The sequence below is a fragment of the Lagenorhynchus albirostris genome, chromosome 19 (assembly GCF_949774975.1).
Source record: "Lagenorhynchus albirostris chromosome 19, mLagAlb1.1, whole genome shotgun sequence".
NCBI classification, from domain to species: domain Eukaryota; kingdom Metazoa; phylum Chordata; class Mammalia; order Artiodactyla; family Delphinidae; genus Lagenorhynchus; species Lagenorhynchus albirostris.
Window position 1 is genome coordinate 11,221,779 of NC_083113.1, and position 18,209 is coordinate 11,239,987.

An 18,209-nucleotide genomic window follows, 5' to 3' on the forward strand; every position below is an offset into this window, starting at 1 on the left:
CCTTCTGGGGGCAATTCCCCATCAAGGACAAGGTCAGTCTATCCTCAGTCACTCCCCAGCACCCAACATTTAACTTAAGATAAGGGGATCAGGGGACTTTTCTGGTGGTCCAGTGGGTGAGACTCCATGCTCCCAATGCAAGGGGCCTGGGTTTGATCCCTGGCTGGGGAACTAGATCTTGCATGCATGCCACAACTAAGAAGCCTGCATGCTGTAACTAAAGATCCCGTGTGCTGCAACTAAAACCCAGCACAGCCTAAATAAATAAATGAATATTTTTTAAAAAGATAGAGGATCGGAAAAAAAAAAAAAAAGATAGAGGATCGGGAATTGGATTTCTTTTTTAAAAAATTTATATGCTCACTTCAGCAGCACATATACTAAAATTGGAACGATACAGAGATTAGCATGGCCCCTGCACAAGGATGACACACAAATTTGTGAAGTGTTCCATATTTTTTCACTTTGTTATAAAGCACAAACTAACACAGCATTGTAAAGCAATTATACTCCAATAAAGATGTTTAAAATTTTTAAATTTATTTTAGTATTTGTACAAGGGGGTAAATCCGTAAACTCTTGCCACCCCTCTCCACCCGAGTCCCTAATCCAGCCGCTATCCTCACATCAGCCCCCGCTGCCGCAGCCTGGTTTACAGGGATTGACCTCTGCTCAGCTTTCTTTCCCCCGCTGTTGACTCCTCACTCACAATTTCTCTCTGCAATTACGTTTCAAGGGAGACAATTAACATGGACTCATGTACCTCAGGGATGTTGGGTGTCTTCCTCTATTATCTTCCCAAGTCCTCACAGTTGACTTCGCTTTGTAGCCGTTACCCCGGGCCCCATCCTTGCTCAAGACATGGGTGGTCTCTTACTCTGTAACTAGACGAGCATGGTGACCAGACAGACCCTCTCGTTCTCCTTAGGGCACTCACTAGACAAGACCAGAAAGCTTTCAGATCTACGTTTCAGTGGCTGCTAACCACTGCCACCTACTCAGGACAGGAGTTATTGCAGGGGACTCACAAAACTCACCCCAAAACACCTTAAATCCCTTCTGTCCATCCCTCTCCCCGAATCAAAAAAGCAGCCGTGTAAATCCCTGACACACCTGGCTACTGCCGCCAACGGATTCCTATTTTTGCTGCCCTTGTTCAAGCTTTACTTGCCCTCCTTCCAGATGCTACCTGGAGCCCACGTCCTGGCCCTCAGAAGCATGAACCTCCTCTGAAACTGTTTTCTTGTAACTGAAGCATAGCTGATTTACAATGTTGTGTTAGTTTCAAGTGTACAGAACAGTGATTCAGTTATACATATACTTACATATCTATTCTTTTTCAGATTCTTTTCCTTTATAGGTTATTACAAAATCCCTGTGCTGTACCATAGGTCTTTGTTGGCTGTCTATTTTATACATACTAGTGTGTTTATGTTAATTTCTAAACTCGTACTTTATCCCCCCCCCCTTTCCCTTTGGTAACCATAAGTTTGTTTTCTATGTCTGTGAGTCTATCTCTCTTTTGTATGTAAGTTCATTTGTATTATTTTTTTAGATTCCACATATAAGTGATATCATATATTTGTCTTTCTCTGTCTGACTTACTTCACTCAGTGTGACAATCTCTAGATCCATCCATGTTGCTGCAAATGGCATTATTTCGTTCTTTTTTATGGCTGAGTAATATTCCATTGCATATATATACACCACATCTTCTTTATCTATTCCTCTGCTGATGGACATTTAGGTTGCTTCCATATCTCGGCTATTGTAAATAGTGCTGCAATGGACATCGGTCCCCTGAAACTTTAAAATGGTCATTGTCTACACCCCAAGCTCTTGGCTGACCTCATTTTGACAAAGCTTTTCACCTCTATTGCTATGAAGATGGTGGAATTGCTGTAGGTATTTTAGGACAACTTTTGGCTTCTCAGATAAGTCCCGTAGCATATTTCCCAGGTCAGTTAGACCCTGTGGCATCTGGCACGGCCCCCTGAGCCACCACCCTCACACGGGGCTCCCCAGTCCCCTCTGCTCCCCCTGCCGTTCCTATGACACGGCCCCTGTCTACACAGTTGGCCCTAGGAACCCACCCCACCATCCTCTTCCATCGCTGTAACACTTTAAACCCGTTTGCGCTACTGTCCCTCCCTGGTAATGGAGAGCCCCAGGCCATCCACCCGATTGCCCTGCAACTAGAGAAACGGTCTCAAAGCCATGAGAGCACCTCTTAGACACCCGCTCAGACAACCCGGACTTCTATTTTGCGATGGCTCTTGTAGATGAAATTCCCGGGGATACCTAATCACCAGTCGTGCCCGAATTTCCCTACATGAAATGCTGGAGGTATATGCTTCGTCCACTGTGAAATCAGCCCAAGCAGCCCAGCTCATAGCTCTTCCTAGAGCTTGCAAACAGGCAAGTACATACGCCGACTCCAGATACGCTTTTGGAGTCCGCCGCGCTGCCGGCGCACGTGGAAATCCCACGGATTCTTATTAACCTCTGCTGGTACCCCGACTGCCAACGGGGATATCACTGCTGCCCTATTACGGTCTCATTGACCTCCCTGCTAAAATCACTGCTGTCGTCCGTGGAGCCCACACCGTGGAGACTGACACTCCATCTCCAGGGATGAACAGAGGCCATAAGGGTGCTAAACGCCCCACCCCCCGCACCCCTTCTCCACCCAATGTCTAAACCTGCCTTTATCCCCGACCGATATTATCAGTTAGTCAGGTAAGTGCCCCACAAACTGAAAAAGACAAATGGCTACAAAAGGGTGCCAAACGGTATGTCCTGAGGATGTAACGTAGGGCATGGTGACTGTAGTTCATAATACCGCATCGCATATTTGAAAACGGCTGAGAGAGTAGATCTTACAACTCTTTATCACAAGGAAAAAACTTGTTTTTTTAACTATGTATGACGAATGTTAACTAGACTTACTGTGATCATTTCACAATATATACAAATATCGAATCACTATGTTGTGTACGCGAAACTAATATAATGTTGTATGTCGGGACTTCCCTGGCGGTCCAGCGGTTAAGACTCCGCGCTTCCCCTGCAGGGGGCCCGGGTTCGATCCCTGGTTGGGGAACTAAGATCCCACAGGCCGAGATGCAGCCAGAAAGAAAAAAGTCAATTACACCTCAATTTTTTAAAAAATGAATCAAACATTCACTAGCGGATTATACATTGGGCCAAATGGACTTCCAGTGCCCCCCCCCCGCTTTCTTTTTCTTTTTTTATTGAGCTATGATTTGACCTGCTGGCTGCCTTATCTCCCGTTAGGTGGAACCTGAGTGCAGACGGGCGGCAACAAAGCAACTAAAGGACAATGGGTTCCGCGCCGGCATCCATAAAATTTCTAAGCAAAGTATTTCCTGATGTGCTGTTCGGGACCCTCAGCAGGTCCCTGGAGAACAGCTTATCTCAGGAAATCCTCCAAGGTCCACAGTGACCCTTGCACTGTCCCACACACGTTCCATACATTGACCTCCGGCTTCGAGCTATTTCTGCTGTTTGCTGATTGCATGTTTACTGGAGGGGCTGGAGGTTATCCAACTAGATGTGCTGATGCTATGACGGTGGAAAAGAAGTGAAGAACTGAGATTATCCCTCAGTTTGGTATTTCTCTGTGACTGGAATCAGACTAAGGAGCGGTGGAAATAAATACATAAATAAATTTACAGCAGAAACAAGCTGCTTGCTTTGCACAAACTCTGGGATGCTCCCTAAAATGTCATACCTTGTAACATCCTCAATCATCATCCTCAACCGTCTAGAATGGTGAGTCCTTTCCAGAAGGTTTCAAAGTTTACTTTTCTGGGACCTCCCTGGTGGCACAGTGGTTAAGAATCCACCTCCCAATGCAGGGGACATGGGTTCGATCCCTGGTCCGGGAAGATCCCACATGCCGCGGAGCAACTAAGCCTGTGCACCACAACTACTGAGCCTGCGCTCTAGAGCCCGCGAGCCTCAACTACTGAGCCCGTGTGCTGCAACTACTGAAGCTCGCGCGCCTAGAGCCTGTGCTACACAACAAGAGAAGCCACCGCAGTGAGAAGCCCGCTCACCGCAACGGAGAGTAGCCCCCGCTCACCACAACTAGAGAAAGCCTGCGTGCAGCGACAAAGACCCAACTCAGCCAAAAATAAATTAAAATATATATTAAAAAATGTACTTTGCCCAGATCTATCAGAGGAATCACTATCTATGGCAGCTATGGCTTTATGAACTGTATGTACGTTGAAAATCTGTTGTTTAGTGTAGCCTCCTTCATGAAGTTCTTAGCTAGATCTTCTGGGTAACTTGCTGCAGCTTCTCCATCAGCACTTGCTGCTTCACTTTGCACCTTTAGGTTACGGAGGCGGCTTCTTTCCTTAAACCTCAGGAACCAACCTCTGCTGGCTTCAGACTTCTCTTCTGCAGCTTCCTCACCTCTCTCAGCCTTCACAGAATTCAGGAGAGTTAGGGCCTTGCTCTGGAGGAGGCTTTCACTGAAGGGAACGTTGTGGCCGGTTTGCTCTTCTATCCAGACCACTCACACTTTCTCCGTCTCAGCAATAAGGCTGTTTGGCTTTCTTGTCATTCGCGTGTTCACTGGAGTAGCACTTTTCATTTCCTTCAAGAACTTTTCCTTTGTAATCGCAACTTGGCTAAACTGTTCGGCAAGAGAGGCCAAGCTTTCGGCCTATCTTGGCTTTCAACATGCCTCCATTAAGCTTAATCCTTTCTAGCTTTTTTTTCCTTTTTTTTTTTTTGGCCTCTCCACGTGGCTTGTGGGATCTTAGTTCCCCGACCAGGGATTGAACCCCTGCCCGTTGCAGTGCAAGCGCGGAGTTCTAACCACTGGACCGCCAGGGAAGTCCCCTCTAGCTTCTGATGTTAAGTGAGAGACACGTGACTCTTCCTTTCATTTGAACACTTTAGAGGTTCCTGTAGGGTTAGTAATTGGCCTAATTTCGATATTGTTGTGTCTCAGGGAACAGGGAGGCCCGAGGAGAGGGAGAAAGACAGAGCAAGGGCCGGTCGGTGAAGCAGTCAGAACACACACAGTATTTATCAATTAAGTTCGCCGTCTTACAGACGGGTGCTGCTCCTGGCACCCCAAAAATAATTACAATAGTGACATCAAGGATCGCTGAGCACAGATCATCATAGCAAATAGAGCATTAATGAAAAAGTTTGAAATATTGCAAGAATTACTGACCCAGAGACAAAAAGCGAGCAAATGCTGTTGGAAAAATGGCGCCAACAGACCTGCTCCACGCAGGGTTGCCACAAACCTTCAGTTTGTAAAAATGCAGCACCTGTGAAGTGCAGCAGAGCAAAGTGCAATAAAAGGGGTCTACCTGTGTTCTTGGAGCATGTTGTTGACAGGCTGCCACCGATCAACATGCCTTGTCCTCCTTCTGACCAGGAGATCCAGTGTATGTCAAGGTTTTAGAAGAAAGCACTGCTATCACCTCGCTGGGAAGGATCTCGCGAGTATTGCTGACCACCTGCTCTGCCATCACAATAAAAGAGAGATCCTGCTGGATTCCCAGGAAACGTGCCAAACTAGACCCAGGTCAGCACTCCCAGGACACTCGCAAGCCCATCCCTACAGATGATAACCTCCAAAGAAAAAGTTCCGGAGCCAGTTCCCCGGCTCCTGCAGCTGACGATGCCCAGAAGGAGACAGCTCCTTCCCAAGATCACAGATCAAGAACTTCATCTTCACTTTTTTGGTTTTTCTTTCCTCTTCCTTTGAACCGCCCCCCCTCCCAGGACAGCAGGAAAACAAAACAAAACTCCTTTGACAATTTAAACGAAAGTTTCTCCTTTTCTCCCATTTATTGAAAGGCTGATGGGAAGTGGCTTGCCTCCATCGGTCCTATTCTGTCTCTGTTCATGCATCATGGCTCTCTTTCAAACTGTATCTTACTCCTATCCACTCCGACTGCTTTTTCCGTAGGTCAAGGACAAACTAGCAGCCCCCTGCACCCATCTTCCAAATCATGGCCATGTTAATGAATCAGTCTGATTGCTGGTTATGTCATAATCTAGTCAAGAGGGACTTTCCTGGTGGACCAGTGGTTAAGACTTTGTGCTTCCACTGCAGGGGGCATGGGTTGGATCCTGGTCAGGGAACTAAGATTCTGCATGCCGTGCAGCGTGGCCAAAAAAAAAAAAAAAAAAAAAAAAAATCTAGTCGAGAAAAGGAACCTGACCCAGTTTTCATTCTGCCAATATGATCACCTGATGAACTAACTACAGAAGATGGATGAACTAAAGGATATGGTATCCATGACCCCAAAACACCCCAACTCCATCTCCCTCTCTGGTGAGTTCATTGGGCTCGGAAATCCCTCTATGGCAGCTCAAGGTCTATCTCTTGCTCGGGTAAAAACATTGGAAAAGGGACTTCCCTGCTGGTGCAGTGGTTGAGAATTCACCTGCCAATGCAGGGGACGCGGGTTCGATCCCTGGTCCGGGAAGATCCCACATGCTGCGGAGCAACTAAGCCCGTGTGCCACAACTACTGAGCCTGCACTCTAGAGCCCGTGAGCCACAACTGCTGAGTCTGTGTGCCACAACTACTGAAGCCCACATGCCTAGAGCCCATGCTCTGTAACAAGAGAAGCCACCGCAATGAGAAGCCCACGCACCACAACAGAGAATAGCCCCCGCTCGCTGCAACTAGAGAAAAGCCCACGCGCAGCAATGAAAACCCAATGCAGCCAAAAATAAATAAAAATTTTTTAAAAAATCATTGGAAAGGAACTTGTCCCTTTGCTGTGTGAACAGGCATGATGCTAGACCAGAGGTGACCTTTAAAGGTAATACGGCGACCAAACCCTGTGGTTTGATTCTAGAGGCAACGTCCTCAAACCACTCACAGAGGGCATAAGTGTTTCTAGCACTAACGCTAGTGACAAAAACTGTGAGATCACCAAAAGTTTCTGTTGGTTCACAGGCCACCCATGAACGACCTGGAGGAGCCCAGCTGTTCCCATGATCAGGCTGCCTGACACCACCAGTTATCTATGGGGAAACCCCAAATCTGGACTCACTTGCTCAGGTGACAAAGCCAAGCCTTACAGTTGCCAAAGCTGGACCGCTGGCCTCCCCGATCAGATATTCTGCAACCTGTCCTGCTCTTCAAACCACGAAGCCTAGGGTTTAAAAACCCACAACAGAAACTGGTGACTCACAGAAAGTCTAGAGCTTGTCTAACCGAGCAGTAGCTAAGGGAATAGCTTGTTATAAACCCCTCTGCTTGTAATACAACAAAACTGGCTGAAACCAGATGCAACCAACATGGCTGATGGGAGTCTGCACAGAACAGACTTGCTGTTGGATGGGTGACCTTCTGACATCACAGCCCCAAATTCTCCCAAATTTTCTCTCGCATCCCATGAAGAAGAATGTAGCTTAGATACGCCTGCGCAGAACACCGATTACCTCACCTTCTCCCTCCCTCCCATCACCTACCTTTCCCCCGCCTAAGACCACCCTGCTTCTTTGGCCCATCAATATCCCGAGCCCCTCGCCTTTGGGCAGGCAGATTTGAGATCTGCTCTCCCCATCTGCTCGCTTGGCTGTCTTGGGAGGAGAATAACCCCTTCTGTGCTGCAAACCGCGGCACCTCCGTGTTTGGCTTGCTGTGTGTTGGGCAGATGAACCTGGTCTGGCAACACTCTTGCAAGTGGACAGAAGCACGTGGAGAGTGGAGGTGTCCAGGTGGTGATATGCCCAAAGGACAAAGGTTGTGAACCTCCCCGATCCTAGGGAACTGTAGGTTTTACTCTGACCCTGTTGGTGAACCACACTGACCTTTTTCTCTCCTGTGGTGATAAGGTATCTTCCTAACTAAATGGTCAGGACAGTGTGACTCGGATACCGGGTTCCCTCCATCGCCAGGCTGTCCACCTTAAATGCCAGCAAATTACAGATGTGTGCTCCTTCGTTCACAAAGACGAGAAGACATAGAAAATCCACTTGTGTATGGCCGGGATAGTTTCAGTGGTGAGAGTCTTATTTCCAACTTTGGGGAAAAGTTGGAAAAGGCGATCCTGAATCTTCCGTGGTCATAGAACAGGAGTTCGATAGCATATGCGGACATTGCAAGTGCTCCAATCAGAAGGTAATAGTTTAGCCTCTGTTGTATCCCCAAATTGTCCCACCCTGGGTACACTGACTGCAAGCAAGGAGGAGCTTGTGAAATCATTGGCAGAAAATGCTGCCTTTATGTGAATCCGACAGGACAAACAGTGTCTAGTTTATACCTTTTAAAAGAGAAGATAGGGGACTTCCCTGGCGGCCCAATGGTTAAGACTCCGTGCTTCCATTGCAGGGGGCAGGGGTTTGATCCCTGGCGGGGGAACTAAGATCCCACATGCTGCGGGGCATCTAAGCCCACGTGCCACAACTAATGAGCCGGCACACCTCAACTAGAGAGCCCCGCGTGCTGCAAACTACAGAGCCTGCGCGCCACAACTAGAGAGAAGCCCGCGCTTATATGGGTATCTCAGTCCAATTTTTGCAATTTTCCCATAATAATTTCCCCAAAAAAAGTTTAAGAAAAAGACTGCCTCATGAAATAAGCGCTAATTTCCTTCACCTAAAAAGGCACCTTCTAGAATGAGGAGTGGGAGAGGAAAATATTAAGTTGTGGGGCACTTGAGAAAAGCTCCCAGAACCCTGCCTGCTTCCACGGGAGAGCAGGAGCATCCCTGGCAGCCCGACTTTTTTTTTTTTTCTTTTAGCAGCGAAAGCACCAAATCCTAACCACTAGACCACCAGGGAACTCCCAGCCCAACTTTCAATCAAAAAGCCCTGAGCTAGAATGTGATGTGAGGCAACGATCTTTATTGGTGTGGCAGCCACTTTCCACAGAAAGCCATCAATGAACACTTCCCTGGGACTCAGCCCCTGTGGAGGCCTTCCCATTAGAATCTGGCCTTGGCCGTGACGCTTGCTTTGACCACTAGCACGAGATGGAAATGACTGTAATTTCCGAGGCTGGCCTTAAAGTACCTACATCATCTGCTTTCCATACACTTGAAACCTGAAACCCAGGTGCCACCTGGAGGAGCCCCAAGGAGGAGACTGAGGTGGGCCCCAGCTGAGCTTCCAGCCAAGAGCCGTGTGAGTGAGCCATTTTGGACATTTAAAGGCTAGTTAAGGGACTTCCCTGATGGCGCAGTGGTTAAGAATCCGCCTGCCAATGCAGGGGACACTGGTTCGAGCCCTGCTCCAGGAAGATCCCATATGCCGCGGAACAACTAAGCCCGTGCACCACAACTACTGAGCCTGCGCTCCAGAGCCTGTGAGCCACAACTACTGAGCCCGCGTGCCACAACTACTGAAGCCTGTGCGCCTAGAGCCTGTGCTCCGCAACAAGAGAAGCCACCGCAGCGAGAAGCCCAGGCACCGCAACGAAGAGTAGCTCCCACTCTCTGCAACTAGAGAAAGCCCACGTGCAGCAACAAAGACCCAACGCAGCCAAAAATAAAATAAATAAATAAAGTCTAGTGAAGCATCCGGATGACTGCAGCCCCAGCTGTCACCACATGGCGCAGAACCACCCAGCTGAGCCCAGTAAACCCAGGACAGCTCACAAGTGAGTGCTGCTGTATTAAGCCACTAAGTTTCGGGTGCTATGTTGTGTAGCAACAGACGATCCCAACAGTCTTCCTTACTCACTGCTGTTTTCCCAACATCTAGCACATTGAACACAATAAATGACAGCCCTGTCTGTTAGCTCAGGACCTGACACATTTATAACAACCCTAGGAGATGGATAATGGTCTTATCCTGACTTAATAGATGTATTAGTTTGCTAGGGCTGCCATAACAAAATTCTACCAACTGGGTTGCTTAGGCATGAGAAATTTGTTTTCTCACAATTCCAGAGGCTGGAAGTCCAAGATCAAGGTGTCAGCAGGTGTGGTTTCCTCTGAGGCCTCTCTTCCTGGCTTGCAGACAGCCACCTTCTCAAGGTGACCTCACATGGTCTCTCCTCTGCAGGTGCCTGGTGTTTCTCCTTGTTCTGTGTCCAAATTTCCTCTTCTTAGTGGACATCAGCTGGATTGGATGAGGACCCACACTAATGGCCTCATTTAACCTAATCACCTCTTTAAAAGCTCTATCTCCAAATACGGTCACATTCGGAGGTACTGGGGATTAGGGTTTCGATACATGAATTTTGAGAAGACACAAGTCAGTCCATAATACTCATAAGGAAATGCACAGGGAAATTCAGCAATTTTTCCAGAGTCACACAGCTCAGAGGTGGCAAAGCTCAGACACGAATCCAGGCAGGCTAGCTCTAGAGGCCACACTTTTCACCACTGAGCTCCACCACCTCATGAAGCAGGAAGGGAATTGGACTCAGCCAGCCCTCATTAATTGGACTCAGGCGGCCCTCATTCTTCCCTCGTGCTAGAACAGGGGAAGGACTTTGCTAGAGCAAAAGCAAGCAGAGATCTGGGGCCAGTTCAGATGCCCTGAGGCCTTCTGACAAGGACAGGGCACTCACCGCCCCCACCCCAGCATGGCTTGCGCCCTTGACTGAGCTCCTTGGTTCAGGCAGGTATGGTAGGCTGAATAATGCCCTCCAGTGATCTCCAGGTCTTGAGCCCTGGAGCCTGTGAGAGCTACCTTCCATGGCAAAAGGGACTTTTGAAGCTGTGATTAAATTAAGGATCTTGGGGTGGGGATTATCCTGATTATCCAGATGGGCTCAAAATATAATCACAAGTATCCTTATAGGAGGGAGGCAAAGGGAGATGTGACAGAAGAGAGAGGGCAATGTGACAACCTCAGCAGAGAGAGAGATCTGAAGATGCTGTGGTTCTTTGAAGGTGGAGGAAGTGGCCATGAGCCACGGAAAGCAGGCAGCCCCCTGAAGCTGGAAAAGGCAAGGAGATGGATTCTCCCCTAGAGCCCCAGGAGGAATGCAGTCCTCTTGATGCACTGATTTTAGGACTTCTGACCTCCTGGACTGTAAGATAATAAATCTACATCGGGTCGTTAAAACTTTATTTAATTATTTATTTATTTTGGCCGCGGCGGGTCTTAGTTGCGGCATGCGCGTGGGATCTAGTTCCCGGACCAGGGATCAAACCCTGGCCCCCTGCTTTGGGAGCACAGAGTCTTACCCACTGGACCACCAGGGAAGTCCCCAAATCTATGTTGTTTTTTGTTTTAAAGCTTTTTTGTAAATTTTATTTATTTTTGGCTGCGTTGGGTCTTCGTTGCTGCGCACGGGCTTTCTCTAGTTGCGACGAGTGGGGGCTACTCTTCGTTGTGGTGCGCGGGCTTCCCGTTGTGGTGGCTTCTCTTGTTGCACAGCACGGGCTCTAGGCACGTGGGCTTCAGTAGTTGTGGCTCGTGGGCTCAGTAGTTGTGGCTCGCGAGCCCTAGAGCACAGGCTCAGTAGTTGTGGCGCATGGGCTTAGCTGCTCCGCGGCGTGTGGGATCTTCCTGGACCAGGGCTCGAACCCGTGTCCCCTGAATTGGCAGGCTGACTCCCAACCACTGCGCCACCAGGGAAGCCCTCTATGTTGTTTTAAGCCACTAAATTTGTGGTAATTTGATACGGTGACAATAGGAAACCATATTTTCTATATCCCCATCCATTCAGGGGCTCAAGCCAGAAAGCTAGGAGTCACCCTTGACCTCTTCCTCCCCTCCATCCCCCTTAAGCAGGGCTATTGATTTCACCTCCTAGACAGTTCTTGACTCCAACCACTTGTCTCCAGAGCCCTGTACTTGCAGGTTTGGAAGGTGATCTAAGCCACCATTGTGCCTCACCTGGGTCCTTACACCAACCTACTGTTAGTCAAAATTTCAGAAACAAAGACCTGATTGAAATAAAAAGATGTTTATTGGGGGTTTGTTTGGACTGCAGCCCAGGAGACACAGATTCAAGAAGCACTTGAATTGCTCCCCGCTGGATTACAAACTAGGGGAGGCATATAAGAGCAAACTTGCAGTTACAGTTACATGAGTTGTTTCTCAAGAATTATAATTGGAGCTGGCAAGCAGTAAGGGTGCTTGTTAAGTAAGAATTGGTTGGGGTCCGAAATGGTTGCACAGTTACAAGGAGAGAACTTGAGAGGAAAAGGCTGCAGCCGGCAGGTTATTGTTCTGACTACAGCTGGTGGTGTCCTCGGATCCCGCACGGTTCAAAGAAAGTTCAAGTTCTCAGTGGTGCAGAGAGGTGTCTGAGACCAGACGCTCAAAGGCCGCTTGACTCCGTTTTTGAACACCTGAACTGGGGTCACTCTATTATAATTTCAATTTGTCACCACTCCTGACTGGGCTTAGGGCTCCCACTCCTGCTTCCCTCTGCTTTTCATCCAGTAGCTGATACAATCATTTCAAAGTGCAAATCTGATCGTGTAACTTACATGCTGAAATTCTTTCCATGATTCCCTGTTGTTCTCAGGAGAAAGGAACACAGTTCTTAAGGGGGCCCCGGCCTGGTCTGGCCCCTGCTGGCTGTTTCGTCACATCTCACTCTCTGTGCACCCGGCTCTTTGCTCTTAGCATCCCAGCCTCCTGCCTCAGGACCTTCATCCCTGCTGTTCCCTCTGCCTGGGACACCTACCCTCATTTCTCATTTGCCTTATGAAATATTTACAACGTGCTAATGTTACAAGGAACAATGAACATCCCTGTCTTGACCATCCAGTTCAAGGGCAAAATGTCATCAATTTAGGTGGAACCTGCTAATTACTCCTCCTGGATAACAGCCTTCTCCTTGCCCACCAGAAGCAACCAGTATCGCAATTGGGGCATCTTTTATTGCTCCCACATTCCTTTAAACTTATAGGGCAGGTGCTTACAAACCCAGCAATCCGTACCAGTCATTTGTTTGTTTGTTTTTTTTGCGGTACGCGGGCCTCTCACCGTTGTGGCCTCTCCCATTGCGGAGCACAGGCTCCAGACACGCAGGCTCAGCGGCCATGGCTCACGGGCGCAGCCGCTCTGCGGCATGTGGGATCTTCCCGGACCGGGGCACGAACCTGCATCCCCTGCATCGGCAGGCGGACTCTCAACCGCTGCGCCACCAGGGAAGCCCCATTTGCTTATTTTTTAACTTTAGATGAAGGATAACATCCTGCATGTATTCTTCTGCAGCTTGCTGTGGTCTGCTGATGTTATGTTGGGGAAATTCATTCATGTTTATACTTATATCTTTAGTTAATTCAATTTCATTGCTGTATATAGCTTTCCACTCTATCAATATACCAAAACTTACAACTTCATTCTCCTGTTAATGGGCACTTAGTTACCAGTGTTTCTATTCACAAAGAGCATGCACTGGGGTGTGCAGTGGGAACGTCATCAGCTATCGGTTAAGCTGTCTCCCCAGGCGGTCATGTCAATGTCCGTTCTCACCCACAGGGTGTAAATATTCTGTTGTTTCACCTCCACGCCAACAATCAGTATTGTTAGACTTTAAAAATGTTGCCAATCTGATAGGCGTGAAATGCCTGTCTCACTACGGTTTTAATTTCATTTCCTGCCATTTAAAACTACCCTGAGTACCATTTTTCACCTATGAGATTGGCAAAGATAAAATCCGTTGCTGACGCTATTTGCCATTGGAAGGAAGTGGGCACTTCCACGGGGAGTTTGGCGGGGGGAGGTGTGTAAATTGGCCCAGCTCAAGGCAGGGCATCGGCCAACTCTAATAGGAAGCTTCCGTGTCTATATCTTAGTTTTTCTGTTTTACATCAGGTAGAGAAAGAGTGTACATTCATTCTCTCAGTCTGCTTGTTTTCAGAATGGACTGAGCTCCCCCATACCCCACTCCAGGCCACATATCCTCTTATTTCCCCTCCAGCCGGCCCCACCCCCCACCCCCAGGATGAATCCCTAGGCTTTTCACAGAACACAGGAGGTGGGGTTGCTTCATCTGCAGTTAGGAGAGGCTAACAGGGATATCTGGCTGCTTCTTAAACAGACTTGCAATCAACTCCCTTCCCACTTACACTGTAGCTGTTTCAGACGACTCCTCAAATTTGAGGGAATTTTGCTGCTTAAAGTTGGTTCTCAGCTGTTGTTCTCTTCTGGGTTATTTTTCTCAGGACTGCTAAGATCTTTTCACTCATCTGGGTGCTTTTCATCTTTCCAAGCATTCTTGCTGTTGCATCGTCTTCCGTTCTTTCAAAATCTGTAGGATTTTGCCCTCGAAAAGTCCCTCTTAGAGAAAACTAGAACAAACCAGCGATGTTGGATTGGAATAGAAAGATAAAAAGTGTGTGCCAACGATCATGCTTCTTGGTATTTATCCAAAGGAGCTGAAAATGTATATCGACACAAGAACCTGCACACAAATGTTTAGAGCAGCTTTAAATTCATAATGGCCCAAACTTGGACGCAGCCAAGGTGTCCTTCAGCAGGTGAATGGATAAATAAACTGCGGTACCTCCAGACAATGGGTTATTATTCAGTGCTATAAAGATATGAGCTATTAAGCCGTGAAAAGATATGGAGGAAACGTAAATGCATATTGCTAAGCAAAAGAAGCCAACCTGAAAAGGCTACACACTGTTTGATTCCAACTATATGATATTCTGGAAAAGGCAAAATTGCAGAGACATTAAAAAAATCATTGGCTGCCAGGGGCTGGGGGAAGGGAGGGATGAACAGGCAGAGCGCAGAGGATTTTTAGGGCGGGGGAACTATTCTGTATAGACACTCTACTGGTAGATACAGGTCATTTATACATTTGTCCAAACCTAAAGAATGTACAAGAGTGAACTCTAGTATAATCTACAGACTTTGGGTAGTAATGATGTTGATGTAGGTTGATCAGTTGTAACAAATATACAATAGATGTGTGGGATATTAATAGCGGGGGAGGCTGTAAGGGTTAGGGCTGGGGGCATATGGGACTTCTCCGTACTTTCTACTCACTTTTGCTGTGAACTACTCTAAAAATAAAGTCTATTTTAAAATGTGTGTATGGTGTAGGGATTAGATAGTTATTCTGTTTTTTGCCTTGTTTGTGTTTTTCTTCTAGGTCTGTGCATTAAGAGGGCCTGGGAGTAGCAACACCTCATTAGCAATGAGCACACCCAGCACCCACATCTTGGCTTCTAAACACCATTTCCCACTAAAAGAAACCAGGGACCCTTGCAGAGATGGATGGTTTCAAGGCTGAGGCAGAGAAAAAAACAAGACGTGCCTAGATCATTCTGTGCCGGAGAGCAAGAAAGTATTCAAAGAATGGTGAAGAAATGTCAATAGGACACAGAAGCCAGCTCGAAAGGGGTCCTGCTGGCCAAACTGGACACAATTTGAGCATCAAAATAGAGAGCAATGTTATAACCCATTAAATAAAATAGGAATCTGGAGCACCCTGATGTGACCTCACCCTCCCCAGAGGGTGTGAGTGGCTGATGCTCTCATGTCTCAGGCAATCATTTACCCAAGGCAACACTGAAAGAGAGGGACCGAAAAAGTCAACGACTCGTCCACAACCCACTGCCCCATCTAACTGTAGTGGTTTCAAAATAGATCCACAAATTCTGATACTCTTATTTATCAAAGGTCTATGTCTCCTTCCCCTCCACTCCCTCCTTTGAATCTTGGCTGGACTTAGTGACTTGCTAATAACGGACAGAACACAGAAGAACTGATCATGCATGACACCCAAGGGCTTCTGCTTTGTCTACTGAAATATATTTGGAGTGCTGAGCTGCCATGTAAGGAATCTGATTACTTTGGGGCTGCCATGTTTGAAGGAAGCTCAAGGCCACATACAGACACTCCAGTCAGCAATCCTAATCTCTGAGTCATAGTAGTCCAGCCACCTGAGTGAAGTCACTGGGACCCTCTGTGCCAACCCACTTGCCAGCTGAATACCTGAGTGACCTCAGTCATTGCTACAAGGAACCAAAGAATCTTCCAGCTGAGCCTTGCTGGAATTCCTGATCCACAGAATCTGTGGGCATAATAAAACAACTGTTGCAAGCCACTAAATTTTTGGTCATTTGTTACAAAGAAAGAAGGAGCAGAATACTATGTCAGATCACCTCTTTGTCCCTGAGGACTTCTCAACATTTTGTTATTCCTTGGATCCGGATTTCTTTCTTTTTTCCAGTTTCTCCAAGGTTAAATTTGGGGAAGGGAACCAGCAGCCCATACTGGTTCATCACTTTATCATCTGGTATGTTTTGCAGTTTTCTTTTTTTTTTAATTAACTAATTAATTAAATTTTGGCTGTGTTGGGTCTTTGTTGCCTCATGTGAGCTTTCTCCAGTTGTGGCGAGCGGGGGTAACACTTCATTGCAGTGCACGGGCTTCTCATTGCAGTGGCTTCTCTTGTTGCTGGGCCCAGGCTCTAGGCACGTGGGCTTAAGTAGTTGCCACATGCAGGCTTAGTAGTTGCGGCACGCGGGCCCTAGAGCGCACAGGCTTCAGTAGTTGCGGCACATGGGCTCAGGAGTTGTGGCTCACAAGCTCTAGAGAGCAGGCTCAGTGGTTGTGGCACATGGGCTTAGTTGCTCCGCAGCATGTGGGATCTTTCTGGACCAGGGCTCAAGCCAGTGTCCCTTGCATTGGCAGGCCGATTCTTAACCACTGCACCACCAGGGAAGTCGCACTCTGCAGTTTTCAACTATGAACTTAGGTTTGGTCTATATTAGTCTGCTGTAATTCTGCATGAGGCTGGTTGAGGGTGTTCTCCCTGGCTTTGGCCAGAGCCCACTTTCAGTTTATTTCAATGCTTGGGGTTTCCTGAACTGCTCCGTAAGGGTATACCCAAACCCCAATCAGGCCTGAAGAAAAGCCTCTGGTTATGAATTCCTTGAGGAAAAATTCCCTCCACCCAGAGCCTAAGCCAAAATGGACAAGTTTCCTAGGTATGCCTCAGTGGTATCAATCAGATTTTTTTCTACCACATTCTTTCATTCAAGATATAGCCCTTCAAGGGACTAAGTTTCATGCCAGGGCCTCTGCTTCTCTAATAAGTGCTTGGCCCAAGGTCCAGCACCTGTTAAAATCCAAGGCTTTATACGATCCAGCAATCCCACTCCTGGCCATATATTCAGACAAAACTATAATTCGAAAAGATACATGCACCCCTATGTTCATAGCAGCACTATTTACAATAGCCAAGACATGGAAACAACCTAAATGTCCATCGACAGATGAATGGATAAAGAAGATGTGGTATATATACACGATGGAATACTACCCAGCCATAAAAAAGAATGAAATAATGCCATGTGCAGCAACATGGATGGACCTAGAGACTATCATACTAAGTGAAGTAACTCAGAGAAAGACAAAATCATGTATCACTTATATGTGGAATCTAAAATATGACACAAATGAACTTATTTACAAAACAGAAATAGACTCACAGACATAGAGAACAGACTTGTGGTTGCCAAGGAGGAGGGGAAGGAAGGATTGGGAGTTTGGGATTAGCAGATGCAAACTATCATATACAGAATGTATAAGCAACAAGGTCCTACTGGATAGCACAGGGAACTATATTCAATAGCCTGTGACAAACCATAATGGAGAAGAATATGAAAAAGACTATATATATATATATATATATATATATATATATATATATATATATATACATATACACACACACGTGAGTAGAACTAAATCCCTTTGCTGTGCAGCAGAAATTAACTTGGGCCCAGGAGATTTCTCATGTTCTCTCTGAGCTCAGTTGTACCTTTAAAAGGAAATTTGATTCTTTAAACCAGTATTTCTGGGTATTTATCAGAGGCAACCACACTGCAGAAGCACCAGTCTCAGAGTCTCCTTCACAAAACACGTTCATCAGATGACATCATTCTCTGTTTACTGGCTGTTCAATAAAGATCGAGAATCTTTACCTGGTTTAAAAGCTCAGCTCCGTCTGGCCCCTGCTAGCACAGCACTTACCACCCTCACCACGCCCATCTCCCGTGCTCTCTCCACTCAAGGTGGAGAATAGAAGATATCACCCTCTTCTGTTATTAAATAGGCTCTGCCCCCTTCTGCCTCAGGGCCTTTGCATATGCTATTCCCACTGATTGCAACTCTTTTCTACCAGACCTGTTTCACCTTTTTTACACCTTCAGGGCTTGGCTCAAACTCACTCATCACTTCCTCAGGGAAGCCATCTGACCTCCCCCCAGACAAGGTCAGACAGACCTCAGTTACGCCCTCACAAAGCTCCTATATTT

General features: G+C 47.1%; 1 non-coding gene across 1 annotated transcript; it reads left to right on the forward strand.

Annotated features, from left to right (window-relative positions):
* The first annotated feature begins 356 nt into the window (after positions 1-356).
* Positions 357-460, forward strand: LOC132510557 (U6 spliceosomal RNA). Its single transcript, XR_009537359.1, has one exon. It is a non-coding gene; the product is annotated as a U6 spliceosomal RNA (small nuclear RNA).
* The last annotated feature ends 17,749 nt before the right edge of the window (positions 461-18,209 follow it).